General features: G+C 35.4%; 1 protein-coding gene across 5 annotated transcripts in view; it reads left to right on the top strand.

Annotated features, from left to right (window-relative positions):
• Window positions 1-15,343, top strand: part of LOC149081711 (uncharacterized) — a 472,262-nt gene that overhangs the window by 375,239 nt on the left and 81,680 nt on the right. The gene's annotated exons all lie outside the window — the stretch shown is intronic.

Raw genomic sequence — 15,343 nt, 5'->3', positions numbered from 1 at the left:
TCCGTTGCGGCCGATTGTGAGTTCCATTGGATCTCCCACCTACAATCTAGCCAAGGTGTTAACCACCATCTTGCAGCCACACATAGGAAAAACAAGCACATTTGTGAAAGATTCTGGTCACTTCGTCGAAAAAATAAGAAATATCAACTTGCAACCTGATGATATACTGGTGAGCTTCGACATCGTATCATTGTTCACCAAGGTGCCACTGAAAGACGTCTTAGCACTACTCGATGAAATATTCCAAAAAGATATAGTAGGCCTTTTCCAGCTTTGCCTTACTACAACCTATTTCACCTGGAACAACGTCATCTATGAACAGACGGATGGAGTAGCTATGGGAAGCCCCTTGAGCCCGGTAGTTGCCAACTTCTTTATGGAAAAATTCGAGGAGCAGGCAGTAACAACAGCGCCTCTCAAACCAACAATTTGGCTCCGCTACGTTGACGATACATTCGTTGTTTGGGGGCATGGTGAAGAAAATTTACACCGATTCTTGGACCATCTCAACGGAATCCATCCGAACATCAAGTTCACTATGGAAATAGAGAAAGAAGGTCAGATCCCGTTCTTGGACGTTCTAGTCAGCCGTCAAGGTCAACGTTTAGGCCACAACATTTATCGTAAGCCTACTCACACCAACAGATATGTGCATAAGCTCTCCAATCATCATCCTCACCAAAAACGAGGCGTACTGAAAACCTTGATCGAGAGGGCAAGAAGACTATGTGAAGGAAAAGATCTAGGTAAAGAGATTGAGCACTTAAAATCAGTTTTCCGCTCTAATGGGTACACGAAAGACGACATCAAGAAAGCCTTACGCTCCATCAAGGAATCACCAACGGAAAATGAGCAGTCACAATCAATTGGAAAAGCTGTGCTGCCTTTTATCCCCGGAGTGACGGCAAGAATCAGCAAGGTCATGAAAAAACATCGTATAAAGACCATTTTCAAACCAACCAGAAAAATATGTGAAATGCTGCGATCACCAAAAGACCACCGTGACCCTCTATCAACACCGGGGATCTACCGAATACCGTGCACCTGTGGTCAGGTATATATTGGAACCACAAAAAGATCTGTGGCCACGAGAATAAAAGAGCACGAACGATGCTGCAGAATGGGCCAAACAGAAAAGTCGGCGGTGGCAGAGCATGCGCTTTACGACAACCACAGTGTACAGTTCAGCAAAACACAGGTAATAGCTAATGTTGACCACTTCTTCCCACGAATCTACAGAGAGGCTATTGAAATATACAAGCACAAAAACAGCTATAATAGAAGAGAAGAAACTTTGAAATTGAGCAGATCCTGGACACCAGCTCTCAGAAGAACAAGAACCTTCCCCTTCAAGGTCCAGCAACAGAATGATGACAACAGCCAATCAGATAACTCCACATCTCTCGGCCAATCAGGTTCTACCAGCATAACAACTGTTTACAATACGCTGCCAGCCATAGAATCAACTGACCAATCGCAAAACAATAGTGTAGTTCAAGCCACTTATGTGCATAAATACAACCTGAGACTCCGGAAAACTTGACTTTGATCCAGTTTATCAATTCTCCTGATGATGCCAACCACTAGTGTTGGGGAAACGTTGAGAACAAACTCAAACGGACGACGGTCTTCGAACCCGAAAAAACAATTTTTATCAAATGATGGCCGCGAAAACCTTATAGACAATTTATCTAGTGTTTAGATTTTTTTGTGATTTTTCAATCCCTGGCCATGTCAAGTTCCCATATAGGGAAAATTACACACACACACACTTCAGAAAAAAATTGTCCTTCACAGTAGTTTTGTATTTTGTCAAAATCAATGCTGCCCGAGTAATCAATTCCTTATTCCAAAAATATTTGTAATAGATATAAAGGTTATAATCTGGAACCTTTCTAAAAGGGCCGGTATTATACTTTAAAAGTTTTGTAAAAACTCTTTTATAAATTTTTTCTATATATTCTTGGCAAATGCAACCAATAAGTTTATCGGTTGTGCATTTGCTTGAATGTAACCATTAGCTTTTTCATAAATATAATTTTTTTTCATTTATAATAATTGAATGAAATCCTTAGGAAAGCACAAAATTATCGGAAGTTATCTGCTAGCAAGGAAAAGGGGTCCCTGAGTCCTGCGCAATAAAAAAAAAATACTTTTTTCTCCGATTTTGTTGGAAAAAAATGCTTGGCTTTTAATTTTATTTCGATTTGCCAAACCCTGGCCTAGATTTATGCCTAAAGCCATCGCTAGCCCTTCAGAATATATTAATTGAAACTTTATTATGTACGGCTTCGAAATCTTGACTTGAAAAATCAAAACAAATGTTTAGGCACTAGTGAAATGTCCTCAGAACCAAGAATAATTTTTTTTCTCCTGGAAAATAGCCTAAAATAATTTTTTTTGAATGAGATTCGAAAATCAGAAAAATTTTGGTGCCAATACCGATTTTCTAGTCCACCTGGTGTTTGTGTCAAGCACGGATTCAGAATATATTGATTACACCTTTATAATGTCGAAATACGATCAAACGTTTTCAATTAAGAAGACACCCATTCGTTCCTGTAAAAATCGGCCTTAATGGAATAAATTTTGGGACGGAAAAAATATTCAAATGGGAGGTGGCTTCACTGTGCATATATTGAATTTTATTTGGGAAGCTAAATCTCAAAAGAATTATAATTTTGAAACTCAAATTTATGATTCAGAAATTAAAAAAATATATACTAGGCACAAAACGAAATTTCCTAGGAGTAGGAACCAATCATTAGATATTTTCGATTTGTAAAACTGTCTAAAATTGAGTTTTTCGACTTTCGAGAGACTCCTTGACCCTTTTCTTATGTTGAAAGACACACTGCAACTGAATCCGAAAAATTCATGTTAGACCAGGGGTTGACAAATCTGAAAAAAAAGACGTTGGCTAGATTTCTTAAGTAATAAGATGTGTTTTTTCGCCATTTGAATAATATAAACTTCTGCGCACAGAGATATGCAGTGACATTTTTTCTCTTCTATACTTGAAGGAAACCCGTCTAAAAAACTCCGGATTACTCTGGACGGGCCGGACTAGCACACGGCCTGATTATCGAGAGTCTATTGTGTGCATATAGAAATCTTTTAGGCACCAATACCGATTTTTTTTAGTCACCACGATGACTTGGCGCCTAGGATTTCTCATTCCCTGCCCTAGACTAGGGCTGAACTAATCGCAGGCGTGAATTCATCATGGCGAATAAAAAAATTGAGATTCGCGAATAATTTTTTTTTCAAGTTTGACAACTGAATTAGGTGTGTCTCAGAACTAACTGTGTCAGTGAATAGAACTGTCTCAGGTGCACAAAGTTTTCTGAAATTATGTTAGCCTGTCTGCTAGCAGAGAAAGGGGCCCCGTAGAAGTCAAAGAATATACTACTTCGGATCTATTTCGTTGGGGGCGGGGGAATGCTTTCCTCCTATGAAATTTTGCTGGTGACTAAATATTTTCCCGATTTGTCAAGGCCTGCCTTAGGCTCCAATTAAGAAATCCCATGTAAAAAATTTTAAGGGCCAACACCGATTTTCTGGTCTGCATGGTGACCAAGTGCCTAGGATTTTTCAAGCATTGTAAGAAATCTTCGATTTTTCTTAACATTCCAACAACCCCAGGTGCTTAATTATTGTTCGGGTCCATTGTTGCTTCATGGAGATTTCCATCTTTGTTGGGATAATGAAGATTGTGTTATAGGTCTTTCATTACAAAAACAAAAAATCTCTCCTTTCTCATCATTTGCTTCCTAAATTAATTGTACTAGTTAACGTTTATTGTTGTCTATTGTACTTTTGACGAACAATAGACAATCTATAGCATTGTTGTGTTTCCTTGAGGATATTATTGTCTGTTCCCTTTCGACCCGATCTTCAGATTGTTGTTCCGTCCCTACACATAAATTCGGGCTCTAGTATTACTTATTGTTGTGGGAATGTTCGAAATTGTTAAATGAAGAGATGGACGTATCTTTCACCTTTTGTTATATTTATTGAATTTTATTGTTATTTTCCGAGAGCCCGTCATGCGTGTAGAATAATTGTTATTTTCGGTATATATTCGAAGGGCTGCCTAGTATTTATAACTAGGTGGTATTATAACTAGCCAAGGTGACGATAACAATCCAAGGAACAATTTTATTTTCTCTGTTCTCGTCCATTATTTTTATTGTTTTCTCTCCCCGCTACCTATGATGTTTAACTTAATTACATCAGCTTTCATTTCTGTAATTAGTCGAGGGCTCAAGCTAACTGGCAATTAAGCATTTTTATTGTTCTTTCTCTCTCCACTAGAGCATCTCGAATTTCTTACGGTTGGCTTAACTCTTTGGCTGCCGATTTTTTTTCCTTTTCTTTTCTATTGTTTGTGGCTTTCTTGGCGAGAACTTCGTGGTGGCATTTTAAATACTTCTTAAACGATCAAGAATTGATTTTTTTATGTGTTTTTAACTGAATTTATCTGCTAACGGCGTGTGCCAGCAATGCTGGGAATTCTACTCCGATCAAAGGGATCAACTCAAATACAGCAGTGAAAAAAAAAGTATTTTCATATGAAAAATTAATGAATGAAAATTAATATTTTTCTCTTTTCATGCATTTGTAACCGCAGTGAAACCTCGATATAACGATACTCTGAGGACTAAGAAGAAAATCTTAGTTCGGGGATTATTGTTACATATCGAGAGGAAAAGTTTCACATTGGAAAAGTTAACTTTTTAAGTAGGACTTCAAAAATTGGAAAATTACATTATAAAAGTTTGATAAAAGCTCTATTGAAAAATGCAACCAATGAGCGCATCGGTTGCATTCGAGCGAAAATAATTTATAGACTTATTGGAGTTTTTTCCCCCTTCAAGTTTTGTTAATGATCTTTTATAGTGCTATCCCAGCCTAAGACGAATCTCTATTATTTTTACAGAAAGTTAAATTTACTAAAGAGGCAGAATCCGAGAAATGTTATAGAAAACCTTCCTCCATAAAATATTCTGGAATAGGGATCCGCCAAAGATTCCACCCTATGAGTCCAGTTGCAGTATATGAAGGTCCATGACCACACCCCCCCGGCCTGCTTAAATATTGAAAACCAAAAATATATCAAAATAGGTTGACTTGACATTTGCATCATGGCTTCAAAAGAAAGCATTTCTGTGGAGTTCCACGCATGTGTGTAGAAACGTTTTCATCATCATTGATGAAAAAATTAAAAAAAAACTTTTTTTTTTTTTATGTGCCCTCGTCGGCATGTGTTCTGAAAAAATACATGCCCTTACGGAATTTTCACATGGCTGGAGCATGTCGGGCAATAGATTTTTGTCCAGCCCTGGCCGGTGCTTTCTTGGAATAATTGAAGTTAAATGATTCTTAGGCCAATCTTATAAATAATGCTACGAATGACTATCGTCCCGATATAACAGGTCTAGGTCTCAATTAGATCATGCATTCGAAAAAATAAATAAAAAATAAGCGAGGCTTTTATTCCCAATTTTAAGTGTTTAAATCGACAATGAAATTGCACGATTTTTTCATATATGATTAACTGGTTACTTAAATAACATATATGAAAAATTTAAGAACATTGGACATTAATTTAGCATGGGTTTTCTTTGTAATTAAGTGTCAATTTCCAATTTACTAATTTTTTAATTAATATAAATTAATTAACTTAATTTAATTAAAATACTTCGTAATTATATGATTTCAAGAAACCTCGTATACCATGTGCCAAAAAAAATTTAAAAAACTTTTTTTTTTCTATTTTTAAAAAATTTATTTCTGTTCATGTTCACACGAAAAAAAAATTTCAGATCGAGAAAGTCGGTGAAATTTCCAAAAATTTCATTTTTGAAAAGTCATAAAAAATTTCTTTTTAAACAAATTTTAGGCAGTACTATATTGCACTGAATGAAAATTTCCAAAAAATTTCATTAAAAAACTAAAATTTATATGAAAATTTATTGACATTTTTTTTTTAAAACAAAGCATTGCACCAATGCAACGTTAGTCGAAAGTGGGTTAAAACAATGCCGAATTGATGGCTTCTGACATAACTATGTCTAAAGTTTGAGTGTCAAGATCAGGGGTCTACAACTTTTTCCCAGTCGCGACCACTGCCTGTACCCATCATCAAAAGAAGATCACCCTTACGGCAAGTTTAGCATACGAATGCATGAAATGAAGGCGATTTTCAATCCTTGAATACAATTTCTCCAAGGTGTTTAATTGGAACGTTGATCAAGTGCTCGCGAGCACGAAATCGAACCCGAGCATCGAGAACTCTGCGAGCAACGGGGTGAAGATGCCTAGTCTAGATCATAGTTTCCCAAACTTTTTTTGTTCCATCGCCCCTTCAAAATTTTTTTCTTCTCATCGCACCCCCATCCCTTCAACTCAAATCAACCCATGGGATACTATACTAAAACCCTAAGCTTCTACCGCCCCTGGGAGGCGTTATTGCCCACTTCGGGAAACACTGATCGTGGTGTGGAATTTTTCCCTTAAACCTTAAGTTCATTTCGAAGAGATTCATTGCTCAGGGAAAAAGAAAAGCGAGAAAAGAAAAGGTTTTATTATTTTTTTATTTTATTTCGCCCTGCCTCGGTTATACTTACTTTCTTTACTTCCCTTTGTTTCGAAGGTTTTTGTATGTTGTACTTTGTTGCCTTCATCTCACCTCTAAACAAGAAGCAATGCATCTTTCACAATGGGCGGTTCGGATGAAGAAAGGGATAAAGAAGTATAATGAAAGAATTAAAAAGTAAAAAATAAACCAAAAGAAACAAGAGGCGTATTGCGCTATCTAATTGCTGTAGAGTTTGCCAAGTTTTGTAGTCTGCAAATTTCATCCAAAGATGCTATTTGACTTTGATTGAGACGTATGCGACTCGCGCGAGGTAAAAATGTCATAATATTGCACTGATCTATCTTGAATCCGTTGCACGCTTGTTGAGTTCAGATCTGTTCCTCCCCTTGAATCAATCCAATCTTGGATTAAAAGTTTTGTGAATTGGATCAGGTAAGGTCTCCAGAATCGAAAATTATGTCCCACTTGCAAAAAATTATTTTTCAAGTCCTAGTCTTTCAAAAATTATTCCCGAGAGAGAGAATTTCAAGTTTCAAAATTCCTTCCTAAAACTTCTTCAGAATGGATGTTCAAGACAATGAAGCCATTATCAGTTTATGAGCTGTTTTCATTAGAATTTCATCTTATAAGGATGACTGTAATTTAGGCTGTTTTAAAAGCTATTATTGGTTATCAAAGAATAAACTTTTAATTCATTTTCCTCCCGTGTATTTTTCCTCAATATGCAGACATTTCTATTATGACATATTAAGTCTCTAAAAATTCTCAAAATTTTTTAATGAACATTATCTTTATATGCGGAATTCTATGGTTTTCTCGCTAATCGCGTCGGAACACTTGTTTTTAGATCTGAAAATCCTTTATACATATATAGCATATTGAGTTTAAAGTTTTTTTAGAATGTTTAATGAATATTTCCACCAAATGAACGATTCTGTATTTTTGTCGGTAATCTTCAGAACATCTGTATTTCTTCAGCTTGAAATAAAGAGGTGTAATTATTATTAGGATTAGTGACCAATGTTTTGCTAAATCTCAAACATTGTAAAAATCTTGAGAACCTTGTCTTAAAAGCTTGCTACCATTGCTTTTAAAACAGCCTGAATTACAATCATCTCTATAAGATAAAATTACGCTGAAATGATAATTCATGAACTGTCTTTCAAATCGGTTCTGAAGAATTTTGCAGTGTTTCAGATTTAGCAAAACATTAGTCACTCTAATACTAATATTTCATTCTATATTTCAAGCAGAAGAAATTCTGAAGATTATCGGGAACAAATTAAATTATCCAAGAATGAAATAAATTCACCTCCCATGTACCCTTTTCCTCAATATGCAGGCTTTTTTTATGGAATTTCAGGTATCAAAAAAATTCATAGAGTTTTTAATAAAAATTTTCACCAAATGCAGGATTTTATGTTTTTCCTCACTATCGTTAGAACATCCCTATGTGTTTGGCTTGAGATAAAGAATGAAATATTAGGATTAGTAACTGATTTTTTTGCAAAATATGAAATTTTTCAAAATTTTTCCAGTCATCTTTTTGTGTTTAGTTTAGCGTTTTCTTCCCCTATCACTTCTCCTTAGTGTCTTCTTCGGTATTTTATCTCCTTGCATTCTGTTACAGTAATTTTACACCATAATCTTTGATTATAACACGTCAATGTGAGCTGATAAGCTAAAATCAACAGATAATCATTCATTGCATAACTCATATAAAATGTTTTCCACCATGGCAAAAAAAAATGTGTGTGATAAGTTTTAAATTATAGAATAAAACTTCCTGGGTTAAAAAAATTATGTTGGGACATTTTCAACTCTCATCTCGAATCGGTTCTACCTTGTTTCGAATGATTCTTAGATTTAAAAAAAAGTTTTCGTTGTTGGCAAAAAAGCATTGTTTGTGAAAATACCTTCTAAACATTCATTAATCCTCTAGAACCCGGTATATATTTGAATATACATAGCGAATACGTGGTCAAAAAAACCCATCACACCGATTTCTTTTTGAAATTTTTTGTGTTTTAGAAAGTGCATCTTTCTGTACATACAGCTATATAAGTATAATATTTGTGTATCTATATAGAAAAAAACCATCCTATGTCGGTGCCATTTTTGTAGGGATGCTGAAATTTTGCGTGTTCAAATATTTAAAAAATCGCACCTAACTGAGAGGATTGGATATAAAATTCAAGGGAACAGTCATTTGCTTACAAGATTTTATCTGTTTATAGATAGAAAAATAAAATAAAAAGGCATACTGTATTTTTTGCCCTCAATTTTAACTTTTTTTTAGATAATTTAAAAACCACTCTAATCAATTAAATTGCTGTGTATATGTATTTTTTCAATAAAAAAATATGCTAACATCTATTTACATTCGTATTTGTTAAAAAAAGAAGATACTAATACGTATCTGGGGGGTTAACTTAGAGGGTTAAGTTATTATTGTAACCGAGGAACGATTTTCTCAGAAATTTTTTTGGATTTATATGGATTTCAGGACGTTATCATCGGCTTCTTAGAATGCATCCATAAAGTCACGGAACATGAAACTCCCGAAAATCCTTTCAATATATCTATTATCCAATATATAAAACAAACGAAACATAAGTAATATTTATCATTATTTGCAATCTATAGAAAAAACCATAACCCCCCTCAAAATAAACTAAAAATCTCAACGGTTACGGCTCGTGAATCTGTCTTTATACGTATATTTAAATTTTCGATAAGATGATAAATTCAAAATTTATATGTAAACACAGTTTAAAAAAAAATTCTAAATTGAAATAAATCGCAGTAATTTCCCCAAAAATAAAACAATAAATAATTCATATCAGTTTGTAGACCGCCATACAACAACGATTTTTCCTTAGAAAAATATACCATTGCCGGAAGTGATCAGATTTATTTTGCTACCAGAAAAATGGATAACCAACAAATCCCAAGAAAATCTCAAAAAAAGGGGATTTCTTCAAGAAAATACCTAAAAAACATTACCATAGAGAGATAGAGATACATACATCACCACACACAACGGTCACTGACCGACCACCGACTATCAACATCATGACATCTTGCTTGATTCGAATCCAAAAAAAAAACCCACATGAACATGATGTATATGGATATATATAAAAATTTATACCCAAATTTTTTTTTTAAATTATTATTATCATTATCATTTTTTATTATCATCATTACCATTCCAAGACTTGACATATACGTATACACATGTCCCGTTTCATCTAAGAAACAAACCGCTGCCATTTTTGCATTGCATGTCGGGGTTTTTTTTTCCGTAATTTAGAGCTATTAGCATAGGTTTGGTTTTTTTTTAAATAAAAAAAATATATATTTATGTATAAAAGAGCATTCTAGAATGTTGATGGATGAGAGAGAAAAAAAAATTGGGAACAAGATACCTCCTAGGAATCCTTTTTTCTTTTTCCTCATTTTAAATGGCCGAATGATTGATCGGGCAATGATTATTATTATATTACTCACTTTCTTCTACACAGTGAAGAGGATATACCATACATATAAAAAAATGTGTTTCGTGGAAAAACAGATCTTGAAACTTTTTGTGTTATCGTGAGTCCATATATATAAGGCTCCCATCCACCTCATTTCTTCAAAATTCTTCTAATGTAACCCTTCCGTGCCTAGTAATTCCATCGAAAATCATAGGGACTAATACCGACTTTTATAGGAACAAAGTCCCAGAAAAAAGGAGGTTGGGACTTTCAAAAAATAATACATATATAATTTTTTTTTTGCTCTTTAATTATAGCTTTTATTAAAACACTCCTTATATATGTATATAATGGATCAGAATAGTTATTGAATTTCAAATATATTATACACATATATATAAGAAAATAAAATAACCCTACCATCAAAAGCATATTATCTATTGCAATTTAATGACCGTTCATTGTACGTATTAATGTAACTTGTGTGTTTCGTTTTCTTGGAAAATACGTGCCAAAAAGGGGGTATTTTTTCTTTTTTTTTTATGTATCATTTGAGTTCAATTGCCCCAATTTTCTTCTTATTCGAGATCTTTTGAAATGTGTTTCCAAGAAAACCACCTGCTTTATGTTATGTATGCTAAGGTATAAAAGAAAAAAAGAGATTTTGAATACATTTATGTATTACTGGATGTAGGCATTGTAATTATTTTTGTATTTTTCATTCTGGTGTGGGGAAGTCAAATACACGAGCGTGCATGTTAAATTATACTTTTTGAAAAATACTGTTGTTTTTTTCGTGGGGGGGGGGGGGGTATTTTTACACGTGAATAGCGCACATTCGTGTGATCGATGGTCATTTTTGTTTTTAACAATTATTTTTTGTATGGATGTTTGGTTTAGTTTAAAATATTCATGTTGTGATGATGTATGGTTATGATATTATTTTCTGTTGGTAGAGAGTTCAATAGTTTGTGAATTTGTACTAATTATTGTTAGTGTGATTGCATGCTAAAAGGTTATGACTAGAGATTAAACTAACTTAGAATTCAGGGATTTCCAAGTCCTATGAATCCTATTATTTTAGATCAGGGATAGCCAACAGCTGGCCCGCGAACTGATTTTGTGCAGCCCCCGACAAAGTAAAAGTACTATGTATGTAAATTGAATTTGTGATCATTATTTGGGCTACTTTCGTTCCAACACCAACTTCCTGATTAACAAATTATTTACATTCATTATTTCTAGTTACGAAAATGATTTACCATGTTCTCACTATACAGCCTTTTCGAACACACAAATGAGATTTTATGTATTTTTCTCCATATTTTTTGAGCAAATTGACTGCTATGGCGTCTGTATTCGTGGCTCAATGCATATAACTTGTGGATGCCAACTCACAATGGCACCTAGAAACCGAATAGGCTAAGCAAACCCTAAGAATTCCAGAGTGAAAAAAATTTCAAAAATAGGAAAAATAATAATTGGAGAAAACTTTGGGAAAAAAATGTTTTGTCAGAGTAAAATTTAAACTATGAATGCTTTGGAGGGAATAATCAGCAATCAATAATGATCCTTTTCGCTTTCTCCGGGTATAGTAACCCTATTTCATATTTGCAATTAAGCTGCCATAAGTTCTAAACATTTTGTGCTCTCAGCCTGCAATTTAGTAACTACAAAAAGAAAATTATAGGCTCCAATATCAATATTTCAGTCGCCATGATGACCTGGCTTCCGAGGTTTTGTTCAGCCCTGTCAATCGCCCAACTTCGAGGCGTGAATGCGAGCCAATCCCCCTGTTAAAAAGGTCTCGCCACAGTGAGGAACATGCGTACAATAGTATAATCTTCAATCATCACACTTCATTCATAGTCAAAAAAATTTATGGCAGCACTGCACATAACAAGCATTACACAGAAACAGACTTTACGTTAGGTTCACAACACGGTCACGCACATCCAACATGTACCAATTATTTAGATGTTTCACAGAGGAATATGAACGAGGTGCATGTCTGGTTTAGTAGTAGTAGTGGTGGTGGTCCCAGCTATGTGATGCACATAGCTGGATAATGAATAATGGTCAGTTTATGAAGTGAAGGAACACAAAGCCCAGGGTAGTGACAAAATTGCCTGTTTTCCACTATGCTACTTGCGGGGTATTTAAATCTTCTACTTTCTGGGTAATTTTATTATTGCAGCTTATACACCAGAAACCTAGTGTGGCCCGTGACGCTGCAGCTGCCCATTATGTTGGCCCTCGAACAGAAAGAAGTTGGCCATCCGTGTCCTTGATCCTAATCCCCGAATCAATTTTTTTACACTCGTGGAATATTTAGGGGGAATCGCGGTAGAATTTAAAATGCCTCGAGCCATTTCGATATTGCCGTGTTCACTGCACTCGTTGGGAATTAACAGCATTATTACTACGTTCAATTCAATTTCATTTCGTCACTTAAAATCAGGGCTAGACCCAATCCCAAGGCACCAGAAAATCTGTATTGGCATCTAAAATCTTCCATATGTTTTTGCCAAATCAGAATGTCTAAGGATGACACAAAATTTTGATTTCATAATAATGCGTCATCTAACACGGGAAGGGGTCATTAAGTCACGAAAAAGACAAAAAAAAATTATTTCAGATGGTTTTTCCTACGATGATTGGCGTCTAAGAAATTTGGCTGGCACCTGAATTGTTTGGTTTTTTCTTTACTTTGCCCTGCTTAAAAAGCAGAAAAGTTTTCCCTCTAAATTCCAGCAATGATTTACTTATTCTAGCTCGTTTTTGAAAGTAACCTCCATCTTTCTCAAAATCTTGAAATTGGTTCCACGAAGTCAAATAACCAAGGAACCAACCTGGATACTTACTTTACCTGTTGTGGATTACATGAATTTGTATTTACTGTAGAGTTTCGTTTTCCTTCTTGAAGACTACGCGGTCAGTTTGTTTGATTAATTCTCCCTTTAGTTAATGCAAATAACTTCAGTTCCCGAGCTCTTGATCCCCTAAGCCGGGGTGTTCGGTGATCCCCCCCCCCCAACCCAAGCCAGAATTTTCACAGGATTATTTATAGTAAATTAATAGTTTTTAATCAGTAAATTATGGTGTAAATAATGATAAAATTTATATCCGGGCTTTCCCCCCCAACTGAACCTGTCAGCCTCAGTTATAAAGAGACCACCGGTCTTCGCAGTCAATAATCTTGATGAACTAAACAGTTGAATTTAAAAAAAAGCAATATAGGCAAGAGCAAATATACTACAGACGTCTAAGGGGGCCCTACCCCGGAATTCGATTTCTATTGTTTTTTGTCTTGTTTTTTTAGCATAATCCGCGGTGGCCTCGGTTCCGTTTATCTCGGATTATCGACTCTCTACTGTTATTTTTATTTCTTAAATATCTCGGGACACGTTATCTGCGGCCCACACGCGGATCACTTCAGTGACCCGTAGCACGTTTACAGATCACTTGAGTAAGCCCACGGTTTATTTACAGATCAGTTTAGTGACCTGTTGCACATTGACAGATCATTTTTGTGACCCGTGGCACATTCACAGATCACTTGAGTGAACCGTGTTCCATTTACAGACAAGGGCGTCAGGAATCCCCTCAATGGGCGTCTAATCTCCTTGATTTACAGATCAGTTTGGTGACCCGTAGCACATTGACAGATCATTCAAATCATCACCGGCCCATTTCCATATCACTTTAGCAGGCCGCGGCCAATTTACCTATAGATGACCGCTGCACCTGACTACAGTTCCAGATCACTTTGACAACCCGCAGCGCCAGTGTCATATCACTTAAGTAGCCCGTGGCACATTCTCAAACCAAAGAAGTGGCCCGCACTCTTCAAAGGTTGAGCACCCATGCTGTAAACTAAAATATCGTGGGTGGGGGGAGAACGAAAGAGGAAAAAATTAAGAAAATCGATCCGAAAATCATAATTCGGCCGGTAAAAAAAAAGGCAAATGGTTAACTTTCTTGATGAGGCATGAATAATAGTGGACATTTTCGTAATTGAATTTGAGTACAAAACTGTTTATATATATTTATTACTACTTTGTTATTAATCATCTCCAATATCAGTAATATTTTTTGATTGTTTTTCCATGATTTCTTTATTCAACCCTTTAAGTAGCATGATCGTGCAGCCGGAAAGCTGCAGTCACTCGAAAACACGAAAATCAATCAAATTCTCTTATTATTCTCAAATATTCTCTTGCGTTTCACTAGACCGTAGAGAAATGATAAATTCTCTCATGTTGAAAAAAAAACACATTTAGCTGGGCTTGACAAATCCCAGGCACAAGGTCACCATGACGACCAATAAATCGGCATTGGCACCTACAATTTTGTGCGTGTGGTCACCAAAATGGACAAATTGCAAAAAAAAAAAAAATTTAGGCGCCAAAATATTTTTTACTAGTAGGAAAAGATCCAAAATAAAGCTTCTTTTGACTTTTTCAGGATATATCTTGAGGGTCAGGTGACCCTCTTTCATACGTTGGCAGATATACTGCTATAAATTCCAAACACTTTGTACTGCTCTCAGCCTGAAATTTACTAACTACGCAAAGAAAATTTAAGGCGCCAATACAAATTTTTTAGTCGCCTTGGTGACCTGGCGCCTGAGATTTGTCCAGTCGTGACAATGACTAATACTGGAGTGTGAGAACAATGTAAAAATTTCGAAATTCATGTAAGGTTTCTAGTCTACCCACATTGGGAAAAAGTCAAAACCAGGGTCCAGAAACACCTAAAAATACTATTCAACCTTTTTTTCTGGAAAAAAAGGAAGAATTCTTAGCTCCTAAGAAATTTGGGGGCGTGGTACCTAGGTCGATAAGATACTTACGTAAAGTACGAAAGGATGTTTAGAAGTGTCGCGAGTTCTGTACTCGGTTCGTCTTTGTCAGAAACTTTCCTGACACATATAGGTACCGGTCTAGTTAGCCCTTGTTTGCAAAAATTTTCAAATGATCATGATCAGCCAAACGAATTTGGCTGGCTCCTAATTTTTTTTTTCAATTTGTCAAGCCTTGCCTTAGAGGCCTGATTATGCTATGGTTTCTTTGTAACCTTGTCGTAAGACGTGTGAGTATTTCTATGAATGCGTGAATATTCGTACGAATGCGTGCGAAGGGTAAGTATTCCTATGAATGCGTGTGAATATTCCTATGAATTTCTGAGATGCGTGAGTATTCCCATGAATTCATGAGATGCGTGAGTATTCCTGTGAATGCGAGAGAAGCGTGAA

Source organism: Pholcus phalangioides, unplaced genomic scaffold (genome assembly GCF_987345545.1).
Source record: "Pholcus phalangioides strain wild (caught in Gottingen) unplaced genomic scaffold, Ppha-v1.0 ptg000009l_1, whole genome shotgun sequence".
NCBI lineage: Eukaryota > Metazoa > Arthropoda > Arachnida > Araneae > Pholcidae > Pholcus > Pholcus phalangioides.
The sequence above is the reverse complement of the archived record's forward strand: the minus strand, read 5'-3'. Positions and strand labels throughout refer to the sequence as shown.